General features: G+C 44.0%; 2 protein-coding genes across 16 annotated transcripts in view; one reads left to right on the top strand and one right to left on the bottom strand.

Moving 5' to 3' along the window:
* TMEM218 (transmembrane protein 218) overlaps positions 1-13,031 on the top strand; it is a 364,259-nt gene that overhangs the window by 55,519 nt on the left and 295,709 nt on the right. The window lies entirely within an intron of this gene.
* PKNOX2 (PBX/knotted 1 homeobox 2) overlaps positions 1-13,031 on the bottom strand; it is a 358,017-nt gene that overhangs the window by 58,496 nt on the left and 286,490 nt on the right. The gene's annotated exons all lie outside the window — the stretch shown is intronic.

Genomic DNA, 13,031 nt, shown 5'->3' with positions numbered 1-13,031 from the left:
GATAAACATTAGACAGACAGATTTTATTGCAGCCCTTTCCTCCCACACACTTAATTTAAAGCTGTAGCTTTATCAGAGGAAGGCACCACCTACAAAGAACTCAACAGAATCTCAAACAGATGGGGAGGGGTGCACCAAGAATGCTTGACCCTCCTTTGTTCCCTATAACTTAAAACTTGCTCCTCGGGTAAGGGAATCAGCTAGACAGACCATATTCGTCTTTATCTTTAATAGGAATAAAAGATGCATGCCGGTTCTTTTACATTATGCTTCCTTGAGCCATATCATATATTACATACACACATAAATGGATTCATAAAGTCTCAGATGCTCATTCAGGTTGCATATTCACCCTTGGAACTTGCGTGAATTGTAACCAATGTGAAGAAAGCAGAGGGCCTTCTGAGCAGAATGTCTTAGACCCGGGGTAGTCAAAGTGCGGCTCTCCAGATGTCCGTGGACTTCAATTCCCATGAGCTCCTGCCAGCGAATGCTGGCAGGGGCTCATGGGAATTGTAGTCCACGGACATCTGGAGAGCCGCAGTTTGACTACCCCTGTGACTGTTTCATGGCAGTCTTAAACAACGAAGGATTCCAAAACGTTTAGAAACTGCTTCCATGTACTCTGGGGGGAGGTGTTTGGAGGTGAGCTTCTATGTCTTCTCAGGCCATAAAAAGAACTACTTTGGAGACTTTCCAAAAGCAGCTTGGCATGATTACGAACGTGTTCCTTTGTCTGGATTGTACTTGACAAAGGCTTTGAAAACTTTTGATAAGGCTGAGACACAAATACATTAAATATAAGTAAGTAAACAAAAGTTGTGGCTTGCAGCATCCATGATGTCCAAGAGTACACAATGAGCTGGATTCAACCACCTTCTCTGCTTGTGAAACTGGAAACAGAAGTCTCTGACATCAATTTAAAATGGCTATATTGGGGACCAGTGGACTTATGTGTACAAAAGCCATGTAGGGTTATATTGTGTGTGTTTGTGTGTGTGTGTGTGTGAAGGGGGGAACTGGGTGAGATTGAAGGAAAAGGTTGGCTTGATCCAACCTTCTATTTGCCCACGTCAAGCTGAGTCTGGAGAAGGCGGTGACTACTTGCAGAGACAAGGAATTACATATGCAAGAGCCCCCAAATGAACCACAACAAGCAACTGTGCTAACTTCAGAGGAGCCCCTTTCCCAACTCTGCTTCCACCATGCCACAGTCCTGCTACAACAGATGCTACTAACACCTTGACAAGTTACGTTCCAGAAGCTCGATGTGGAAAACTCAGAGCTTTGTTCTCGGAGTGCTTTTGGGATCCAGCTATAAACATTCTACGTAAAAAGCACACAGTACCTGATTATTCTCAGCTGGCCACTCTTCCTAACAAGATTTGAGAGTGGAAACACGCCTGTAAGTTCCCCCTGGAGCAAAGCCTTGGCCTCAGTAAAATATACCCCATAAAATGTTAAAAAATTTACACATAAAACATTCCATGCATGGAACTGAGACCTTACGTTTTACAGCTTCGGCTCGAAATCTTGAATAATATATAAAATCCCAGCTATTCACTGCAGGGCAATAAATCAGGTTTTTTATGTAACAAAGAGTCTTTAAATTTCAAAGCACTTTTTCAACTTGCTAATTTTAGTGGCCACCTTTACAAACTATTAGTCACAGGCTGCTCATGGGTAGGATGACTATGCAAATTTGCGCGGGGTTTGCCCTCGTTCCCATTCAATAACTTGCGACGACAGTGGCAGCAAAGGAGCCCGCAGATGTCTGGCATAAATAGGGAAGGCTGTTTCTTGTTTGGCACAGGTTGATTTGTGTGCTCAGGGAGACCAGCAACCCTACATAGTGATGCACAGCAAGTGAGGACACTGAAAACAGAGAGGCATTTCTCTCCCCTAATGCAATGTGAAGGCTTCCCTAACTGAATCACAAAGACAGCAGGATGCTCAAAGGAGAAAAGGGCACAGATGGGGGCTGGGGGGGGGGGTGGGGAGACAGTTTATAAACACACCAAGGAAAAAGGTTAATTAGAAGCCTGGCTACCCAGGGGCAAATAGGGGACAAATTCCTCTCCCTCCCCTGTCTTTTCCAGAAAATTCTTGAGATAAAAGCCACGGCACCCCCACCGACCCCTGGGAGGCTGCTGCAGCTGCAGAGTGAATGAGGCTAGCTCTTTTCATGTGCAGAGCTGCCAGACTTCCATGCGCCTCTGTTCTGGATCGTTTCTGTGGGATGGCAGCCAACAGCGACATAGGCGGGGCAAAACAGGGATGCTTTGGGCAGGTGCAGTCCAGCTTTCTGGGCTTTTCCCCCCATGGCAGCTATCACTGTAGGGATGCCCTTTCAAATTCCATGAACTGGTGACGAAGGGCATTTGGTAAACTAGGTGGAGAGGGTTCAGTGCCACGCAAGCTGGAGTGACCGCAGAACCTTGCAACTGCCTCTTCCTGTGGGAAGAGCCCAGAGAATCACCGAAGGAAGCCATGCGCCTTCCCTGTCCTGTAACCACAGTGGATTCCAGTGCACATGCAGCAGAAGTTCTGAACCACTGAATGGCAGTGGTACCAAGCTGTCTTTATACAGAAGAAGAAGAAGAGTTGGTTCTTATATGCCGCTTTTCCCTACCCGAAGGAGGCTCAAAGCGGGTTACAGTCACCTTCACATTCCTCTCCCCACAACAGACACCCTGTGGGGTGGGTGAGGCTGAGAGAGCCCTGATATTCCTGCTCAGTCAGAACAGTTTTATCAGTGCCGTGGCGAGCCCAAGGTCACCCAGCTGGTTGCATGTGGGGAGCGCAGAATCGAACCTGGCATGCCAGATTAGAAGTCGGCACTCTTAACCACTACACCAAACTGGCTCTCTACAGAAACACATACAACACACACAGTTATTTGATCATGAAATTTCTCTGGAATTTTTTTCACTCAGCACCCCATGTACACATTTTTTTCTCCATACTACCAGAAGGCTTTTCTGATGGAGAGGCTGATTCTGTGAAGGCTCAAGGGGGTGGCAGGTTACAGTGGATGAGCGATAGGGTTGTGAGTGTCCGCCATAGTGCAGGGGGTTGGACTAGATGACCCATGATGTCCCTTCCAACTCTATTATTCTATGATTCTATGGTGGCTTTTTAAAAAAATCAGTAACCGGACATAGAGGGTTGCAGTGGGAGAAGAATTTTCACAGGGCTCTTTGTGGGTAGGAATCTGCTGGCTGTCCCCAGCCCCTTGGAGGTAGGCCTGGCTGTGAACTCTTCCACCAGTTGTTTGGTTGAGGCCAGGCTATGAAGAGTAGCTCCCTCCCTATACAGGCCTGGTAAAGCCTGTTTGGCCAGATATTGCTTGAAATTGCCCCCCTGGAAGGCTGTCGGCTGTATGAATAGGGTTGGGGGGTGGGAGTGGGGATGTCCTGCAGATCGGGATTTTTGCTGCCATCTTGGATTGTTGTGTATTGTTTTTATGTGGGATTTTTAGATTTTTATGTACACTGCCACAAGCTGGCTAGACCCAGGAGCGGCGGTCAACAAGCACAAAAATAAATTAATTAACAAATCAATAAACAACTTAATAAATAAATAATTGTTATAGCATTTTTTTTAAAGCCCAGAAAAGCCTTCCAGCAGAACAGGGGAGAAAAACTGGGCATGGAAGGTTGATAACACTGGTGCCAGTGTGGGTGAGTTGCAAAAATCACAAATTACTGTGAACTCACATACAATCCATGTACATTGTACACTTGATTTTCTTTGTATGTATGTAGAGTCATTCTCATGTTACACTGAATATTTTGGTTTGTGTTTTTTGTCATCAAGTCACAGCTGACTTATGATGGTCCTGTGTAGAATTAAACCCAAGAACTAGGGGTGAAGAGTGTAATGGCCAATTTGCAGGTGACACAAAATTATTCAGGATGGTGAAAACCAAGGCTGACTGTGTAGAGCTCCTAGAGGACCTCCACAAACTGGGTGAGTAGGCATCTTTATTACTGGCTCTACACTGTATCCAAAAATACTTTGACCGAGAGAGAAAGCTACACAATTAAGCCATTATACCAGGATTGTAGACACGAGGCCTCTTATTTATATATCTGCCTTAGGTCACAGATATTGATTATAAAAGAATCTCATCCTATGACTGTATCATTGTAATGTCTGGAACTATTCAGTACCTATATTGTTTGACCTCTGAGGATGGTCAATTGGCCAAACCGTACTTGGTCAGGGCCAGTAATGGTCCATCTTTGTGATTAATATATGATGTCATTCTGAAACGAGACTATTACTTGGGTCTATATTTGTTTTTTATTGAATAAATACATGTATTTGATACTATTTTTGTTTTAAATATAGACACAAAACTATGGTGCCTTTATATTTTGATCTCCTTTTGGTTCTTAATTCAGTTGGTAAGAGGGAAAGAGAGGGTGCTGTAGTTATGTATATTTTCCCCCTTTTCTTCCTTTTTGTATTAATATTTCCCCTTTTTTCTTATGTGTGACTTTTTGCAGTTTTGTTGTTTTAATAATTAAACAAAAAAATTCCTTCCTTATCTTCTTAGACTTTTGGCAGTTAACAAGACATCAATCAGCTGTCAACAAATTGAAAGTGACAGCCCATCAACTAGGTACAAAGAGCACACAAGACAGAAACAAGACAAGCTGAATCTCCTCCAAACAATTTACCTTCTGCCCAATGCAATCTGAAATAACACCGTTTTTCTGTTTGTAGGAAAGCACCCCCTATACCAACATTGGTAAACTGTTCCAAAGGACCAGGCCTGCTACGGAAAAACCATGCAACCTGACTCTGGCCAAGCAGAAAATCTTGAGACCAGGCACCACAAGGAGACACTCCTGAAGAGCACAGATGTTATAGAGCAGGGGTAGTCAACCTGTGGTCCTGTTCATGGACTACATTTCTCATGAGCCCATGCCAGCGTTTGCTGGCAGGGGCTCATGGGAATTGTAGTCCACGAACATCTGGAGGACCACAGGTTGACTACCCCTGTAATAGAGGACCATACTGGGGCATGCTGGGAGGGGAGGTGGAGCAGCCCAGCTGCAAGTCTTCTACCATGGTTTATAATGTTTCAGAAATAAAATATATGGGTTGCATTTTATGAGGTTGGGATTAGACTTGAAGAACAAGTTTGTTCTGGACTTAGAGAAGTAACCTCTCCTTCCCCACCCATCACTGATAAGGTCCCAACAGGGAAATATTGTCTTTCTTCCACATTCTGGGGGAAGTTCTGGGATTGTAGGGAATGGGAACTCCCTGGCCCCATCAAACTTGACAGGCAGTTGGTTTTATATCTATCTACAATGGGAAACTCTGGAAAGTATCAAGGATCTTTGACACTATTCCATCATCCCTGAACATCCCTCCACCCGCCACTTCCCTGAAAGTCAGCATTCAAGGGCAAAGGCAAGAAGACTTGACATATATATGTATATGTGTGTATATGTATGTAAAATAAATCTCTCAATTATCTCAGCTCATTTGCTTGGGGTCTCTCATTTTATGTCTCTGCTTTGCTGAGCAGTATATCTGTCCGGATAAAGAGTTACAGTCCGATGGAATACGTGCGCCGGGTTGTAAAAAATACAGATGCTGAATTAATTGACTGTGTGGCACTCAGCTGCTGATTGAGTTGATAATGGCGAGATCTGACCTTTTTCTAATTTCTAATTATGTGCATCTCGCCTGTGAGGAATACATGAGTCTTATTCTAATGATGGTTAATGTCGCCGGCCTTTTCATCTCCTCTTTGCCATCAGCCGTGGTGGACAATTTACATAGGATTAGTAGCATTAAAATCATGTGGATACAACAAACAAACTTTAGACTGGGGGAGGGGGAGGGGAAGGTGATATTTCAGAACTGTTTTGCATCTTCTTGACAGTGATTCCTTGTAGGATTTTCCTGCAGAAATTAAACAGGAATGAAAGTGCCCATGAATGTGAGAGCCAGAAATAATAATGTTTCACATAAAGGTAGTGCATTACCTATAAGACATTACTTTAATAACTGAGAGACAGCATAGCACAGTGGCCAAACGAATGAGCTGCAACTGTGTCAGACACTACTTTCTTCAATCCTCCCTCCCAGTGAAAACACTGGCCTACCTTATAGGTTGTAGATATAGCAAGAAAGGACTTTGGGCATGGAACATGATTCTCCTGCTTCCCCACATGGCAGCCACAGATGCCCTATGAAATCCTGTTCCTGAGCCGGCATTTAAAGGGTCTTTCTCAGTCAGCCGAATCATGAATCAGACAAATCAAGTCGGAATCAATTCGGGCTTCTCTGATTTCCAAACAATGCCATTGGCTCTATCGAGTGGTACCATAACATTCTAAATGATCAATGCTTCTGTATCTGTATACCGAACTGAGGGCCAAATATTTGCTAATTTACTGTAGGGTCCAAATGGTCAATCCAATGATGAAAAATTAATTTTCTTGATCTCAGGTACTAATTCTTTTGTTGCCACCAGAATGTCATTGTTTGCCCTGTGGCCAGGAAAATAAGGGCTTAAAGAGATGCTAAAGATGGCAAATCCCTAGAATGCCCATAGGTGGACTTTTACAACCTGGAAATGTTTTTAATTTGATTGGTAAATGTAATCTTACTGCTTATTTTATTACTTTGTTTTGAAATGTTTCAAACTTTTAATGTCTTGTAATGGCCTATGGCTACATGCAAACAAACTGACTTTATGACTAAGATTTGGCTGATTTAAACTGATGGAATGTGTGATCTGGCTTGGAGAAGCCCGAAAAGGACTTGAATCAGCAATGATTTAAGAGCCAGCTTGGTGTAGTGGTTAGGAGTGCGGACTTCTGATCTGGCGAGCCAGGTTCGATTCTGCACTCCCCCACATGCAGCCAGCTGGGTGACCTTGGGCTCCCCCCAGCACTGATAAAACTGTTCTGACCGAGCAGAAATTTCAGGGCTCTCTCAGCCTCACTCACCTCACAGGATGTTTGTTGTCGCGAGAGGAAAAGGGAGGTGAATGTAAGCCGCTTTGAGACTCCTTTGGGTAGAGAAAAGCAGTATATAAGTACCAACTCCTTCTTCTTCTTCTTCTTCTTCTTCTTCTTCTTCTTCTTCTTCTTCTTCTTCTTCTTCTTCTTCTTCTTCTTCTATTTTCAGGCTTATCTGAGCCGAATTGCCCATCCCTAGTTCACATTGTTGGCCCTATCACAGTGACAGTGAGGCACACAGAAGTGAGTGCACATGGACTGTGCATGACACCAATAGAACAAAGTTTGAGTGCAGTGGCACCTTTAAGATCAAAGAAGTTTTATTCAAGATGTAAGGTTTCATGTGCACCCATGCTTCCACAGACATGTCAGCCATACGGACTAAAGCCATCATCAAGAGAGCGTATTTGGCAGACAAGAGGGGTGGCAATGACACCTTTTTTGTTATGTTTTGTAATCTCTTTGCTTGTGGAGTTCTGTGACAGATGCGAAAATTTGAAGTCAGAAACCCATACATAACCTAAACTGATTTTCTGTCAACATACTAAGATCCCCACGACTTTGGAGTTCAAGAAAAGACCTAATAAAATACTTGCAAGTCTGAGCAGCACTTTGAAGGCCTTTCAACTCCCCTGTTTAAGAGGTGGTTTGCTTTTGAGAAACATCCCACACTTGGTTACTTCTACAGAATTATCAACATTCAGCTTGTGGCAGAGGCCCAAAAGAATAATTAAAAGACAGCTTATAAAAAAAAAAAGGTGTAGGAATACCATCAGCGCCTTATTTATAACACCCATTTCTCAAGTGACATCTGCTCCTGACAAGGAGAGGGGGGGAGATAAGGATATAATGTCCGCTGGAGTTTGAATTTATTTGCTGTGAGGGATCTCGCTTAGAAACCGAAGTGGTGACGGGAACAGTGGAAAAAAAACAAGGCCTTTATACGCCTCATCTGCACTTTCTCCTTGCAAATAATTCTTGAGAAGCTGTTCACCATCCACTCTCTGGGTTCTTTTTGCTCTTCCTTTACGCTGCCGGTTAGCTGTAATTTGTGGCACAACTTCGGGTTGCCAACTGGAGATCTGAGGGTGGAGCCTGGGGACTGATAATTTTCTCCAGGGAAGGGATAATTTTCTCCAGGGGAGCTAATCTGTACACTCTGGAAATAAGCTGTAATTCTGGGAGATCTCCAACCCTATTAGTACGGCTGCCAACTCTACTTTAATCATCTTTATGGTCTGGTACAGGGGTAGTCAAACTGCGGCCCTCCAGATGTCCATGGACTACAATTCCCAGGAGCCCCCTGCCAGCGAATGCTGGCAGGGGGCTCCTGGGAATTGTAGTCCATGGACATCTGGAGGGCCGCAGTTTGACTACCCCTGGTCTGGTATATTTAAGGGAGCACCTTCTCCCACATGTACCCTACTTCTACACACTGGGGCCTAGTGGTAACAATTTACTGCAAGTATCTGTGATACTTGCAAGTATCTGTGACTGTAAAACTCACAGTGGCTGAGGACTTCCTCTATTATTCTCCCAAGACTGCATTTAACTTTGACAAGAAATCCATACGATCTGGGTCCAGATACAAATCTGGTGTTCCATTCTATGGTTCCATTCTATGGACATTCTATGGAAGGTTCCGCCATGTTTCGCAGTGGCAGCAGCTGGGTGAGTGGGGGGCCCCATCACATAATGGTGGAATAGAGGCATGCCGCTATCCCACCATTGCGGTGGGGTGTGTGTGTAAAAATGCCCCATTCAGCTCTTCAGCACTGAGAAGCTGAACGGGACAATTTGTGTCCCTGCAGGGATGCAGTAGGTACAAGGACCTGGACCGGCCTGGCCTCTGATGGCAGCTGCAGAAAAAATGGGAACGCTGAAAAATCAGAGTATAATTTAACCTAAATAAATAAACACACTGCATTAGAATTAACAAGATTTTGCCATAGGGATCTGCCCTAGTGTGATTCCATGGAGCCCATCCTTTGAAGCTGCCATTTCTTTGGGAGGAACTAATCTCTGGAGAACAGCTGAAATCCGAAGATTTTCCAGATTTCAGTTGATCTCCAGAGATTAGTTCCTCCCAAAGAAATGGCAGCTTTAGATTATACTTGGAGTTTGGCAACCTTGCACGCAGAACGCATGGGAAAACATTCATGCCCAGGTTTTGGGGGTCCCCTGCTTGTTGATTAAAAATATCCAACTTTTCAAGCATTCATAAAAGCCATTGACCATGATCCTAACAGTGACGTAAGTCTGGAAAACACAATCCTGAAAAGATAAAAGGCAAGATATTTGTGATTCATGAAAATCTAAATTGCTGGTAACCCCCTGCCCCCTTCAAACCACTTGTCATAGGATTCTGCTTTAGCTTTAGCATTATGCTAACAACAATTTGGGCCACACCATCAGGAAATGCATAAATAGGACTGGACAATTAAACGAATTTTTGTTCCAAGCAAAATGCCATTTCGTCACTCAAAGCTGTCTTCTTCTTTGATTTGGAGGCAGTGGAGAGACATGCTGGGGGTAAGAGCCAAATGGCTATTTACTTCCGCAGAAGTGATCCAATTCAGCTTTGTCTTTCCTGCACTGCCAGCCCTTGCAGGCACACAAACCAAAATTGGTGTTCATGTATAAATGCCCAGATCCTGTTTTGAAAATCCTGGCCTGGGGAGGCATTTATTTAAAATGTCTCTCTGTGCCAGACAAAACTTGCCTTCTAGGTGGCTAACAACAGAAGATAATTTAAAGCCCAAACAAATATAAAATATAATTACAATAAATACCCCCAATTTTTAAAAAATAAAAACTCGGGAAGTAAATTGTGAGGATGTTCAAAAGGAACAAGAATGGAGGCAGGGCATTAAGACTACAACAAAGCATTTGATGGGCCTTTGTGGTCATCAACTGTTTCGAATCCTCAAGGGCCACAGGTCGGTGGAGGAGAGAGAGCTCTGAAGGAACTGTGGATGGCCCAAGGTCACCCACAGGATATGGTCTAAATATGACAGTTCAGAAATAAAACAGACCTTTTGTGATGAATTAGGTCATATGTGTAGAAATTAGGGAAGGGGACGATTGCTGAAAGTTTGGCCTGAGCCTAGAGAAATGATGCCAGCACCCTGGTGGCTCAATAGGAAGAGCTTCAGCCATCAGCCGGTGGCCTGCCAGGCTGTGTGGCAAGGTCTTTCCGGCATCTGACTACACTCTAAGATGGTAGTTCCTGTTTGAGTAATGGAAGCAGAGCTCAAGTGATGGCCTGAGAAGGACCCAGTCAGCCTCACAGGAAGCCCACAGCTGCCCTGCATTGCTCCCAATTACACAGGCCTGGCTTCTCCTCTGACATGGAATCCCTTGGATAAATAACACAGAAAGCTGAAATAAGAACAGTGAACTTTAATATAATCTGTGCAAAAATAGCAAAAGGGTGTCACCACAAGCCGATTGGCTGCTCAGAAAAATCTTGAAATATAAGAAACCAGGCATTTAACTCATGCTATACTCCCTCAAGAATAGGCCTAATAGCCCAGGCTAGTCCCAGGTTGCCAGAGCTCGGAAGGAAAGCAGGGCTGACCGTAGTTCATACTTGGATATACTAGCCTGGACTATCAGCATTTCTAAAATTGTGGTTACCGAGCCTTAACAACGTTCTGACTATTCAAAGCTACATGCTCTGTTTTGTATAATAATGGGACTGGCCAATCACGATATATGGATTTGCATAATGACTGCTGGTGAGAGATTATGCTAATCAGACAGCCATTACCTATCACAGAGCAGGAAATATCAAAACAATGAGAAGCTGTGCGGTATTTTTTAGGTCCTGAATCAAATAGGACATATTCAAAACAATGCAAGAAACTTGCCCTGGCAAAAGAAACACCATTCTAATTCTACATAGTTACCCACAATATTTTAACAATCCAAATTTCTTAAGGCTTCTTCACCCCCTACAATCGTGCAATAGCAGAGATCCAGATCAACCAATCATTACCCACATGAAGTGGAAAGGATTTTCCAGTCCACCCATCAGGCCACTCAGAGCTAACATCTGCCATGAAAATGTCAGCTAAAATAGCATCCCAAGTAGCAAGTTGTCCTTTTTCCATGATGATACTAAACTCAACTATAATCAAAGCAAATTTCTGTATTTGTTAATCACAGGGACATATGCAGGGCAGCAAGCTGAACTTTTCATACAAGTGTCTGGAGCTGCAGCATGAAAAAAACCAACCAACTGTCCTACAATTAATGTTTCTAAAAATTTCTGAAACCACCACGGACACTAATTTTTGACACGAGTGCCTGTGATTTTTTTTTGTTGCTAACCAACATGCCCTGATGACAGCTGGGGAAATCTCTGCTCTTGGAAGTACAACTATCCTCTCCTGTTCTGGCACAGCTTAAAAACTTTCTTAAGTGCTTGAAATTTGCTCCTTGTTGTACTTTGAAATTGCCACTATGATGGAAATCAGTGCTGCCAACTTATGGGTGGGGCCTGGAGTTCTCCCAGAATTAAGCTGATCTCCAGATGACAGAGATCAGTTCCCCTGGTGAAAAAGGCTGCTTTGGAGGAAGGACTCTATGGTCTATGGATGGACTCTATGGTTTATGGTGGGGGTCGTCAACCCCCGGTCCGCGGCCCGGTACTGGGCTATGAAGGCCACCGTGCCTCCCTCCCCCCCCCCGCAGTGAGAAGCTCGCCAGGGTGTGAGCAAAGAGGCCGCCAAAGAGGCAGCTTCGCTCGCAACCCAGGTAGCTTCTCGCTGCAGGGGGGGGGGAGGCAGGCACGGCCGCCGGCATGCTGGCGGATGCAAATGCACATGCATGGAGCTGCTGCGCATGCGTGTTTGTGCCCCAGTGGGCGCAAACGCGCATGAACAGCAGCTCCACGCATGCATGTTTTGCGTGGTGCTGACGCGCATGCACAGCACCCCGGTCACCGGCTCTCCCCCACCCCCAGAGGCGGTCCTCAACCAGGAAAAGGTTGGGGACCGCTGGTTTATGGAACCTAAGGACTCTGCTGAGGTCCTTCCCAAGCTCTACTTTCCTCAGGCTCCTCTTCCCAAATCTCGGGCATTTCCCATCCCAGAGTGGAAAGCCATGATGGCAAGAACAACAAAATGTTTTACTATCTGTGTGCTGCTTTTGAATGTTTTTTTTGAAGGAACTGAGATAGCTGTTGTCAAGTCCTTTGCTGTGTTTTATTGAACTGATTTGTTCTGTTTTCATTGCTGAACATTTCAGTGTTGTCGTAGTTTTTAAACCAACTTGGGTACTCTGAAGAGCAGGAGATAAATTATTCAAATAAAGTTCAATTAAAGACAATAAAACCCATTTTGCCAAGGAATTACTCTTTTGGAGGTTTTTTGTTACTATGTTTCACTGCATTTCTGCTCATTTTAGCACTAAAATGTTCCGGGTTTATTATTAATTTCAATATGGCCATAGTGTTTAAATGGTATATCCCTTGTAAGGCCCCACCTCGAGGATTAGAAAGGCGGCATATATTATCCAAATAAAGGAATATAAATAAAACAACTCTGTGTGAGCCAGACTCATTTTGCAAAGGGTGGATTGCCATAGGCTTATTACATTATCTATTTTAGAAGCAACAATACATAATTTGAGTTGGCCACAAGTGTGACTCCGGCACATTAGAAGTAGACATCAGTACAGTTTCATGTTCCTTTTGGGCTTTGGAGCTTGCTTAATCGTTGTGATAAAGGCAGTTCTCCAAAGGAACGATTGGTAGAGTTAGACAAATGCCAGAAGCTTCCCTACCCTGTAGGCACAGAACCCTCTCCTCCAGATTGGCTATTTCCTTCTCAAAAATGTCAATTCCCAAACGAATTCATCCTCCCAAATTGCTCTAATATAACAGATCATCACAACCTCCTGAGAAGACAGCTGTAAAAAAATTTCCAGCACGAATGACGCCTGGCTCTTGCAAGCAGATGACTCCAAAGCCAAATAAAACAGATACATGCAGATTTGCTTAATTGACCTAACTTATTCCACCAATGGAAACTG

This window comes from Paroedura picta, chromosome 12 (assembly GCF_049243985.1).
Source record: "Paroedura picta isolate Pp20150507F chromosome 12, Ppicta_v3.0, whole genome shotgun sequence".
Classification (NCBI taxonomy): domain Eukaryota; kingdom Metazoa; phylum Chordata; class Lepidosauria; order Squamata; family Gekkonidae; genus Paroedura; species Paroedura picta.
Note: the sequence above shows the minus strand (reverse complement) of the source record. Positions and strands in the feature narration are given on the sequence as shown.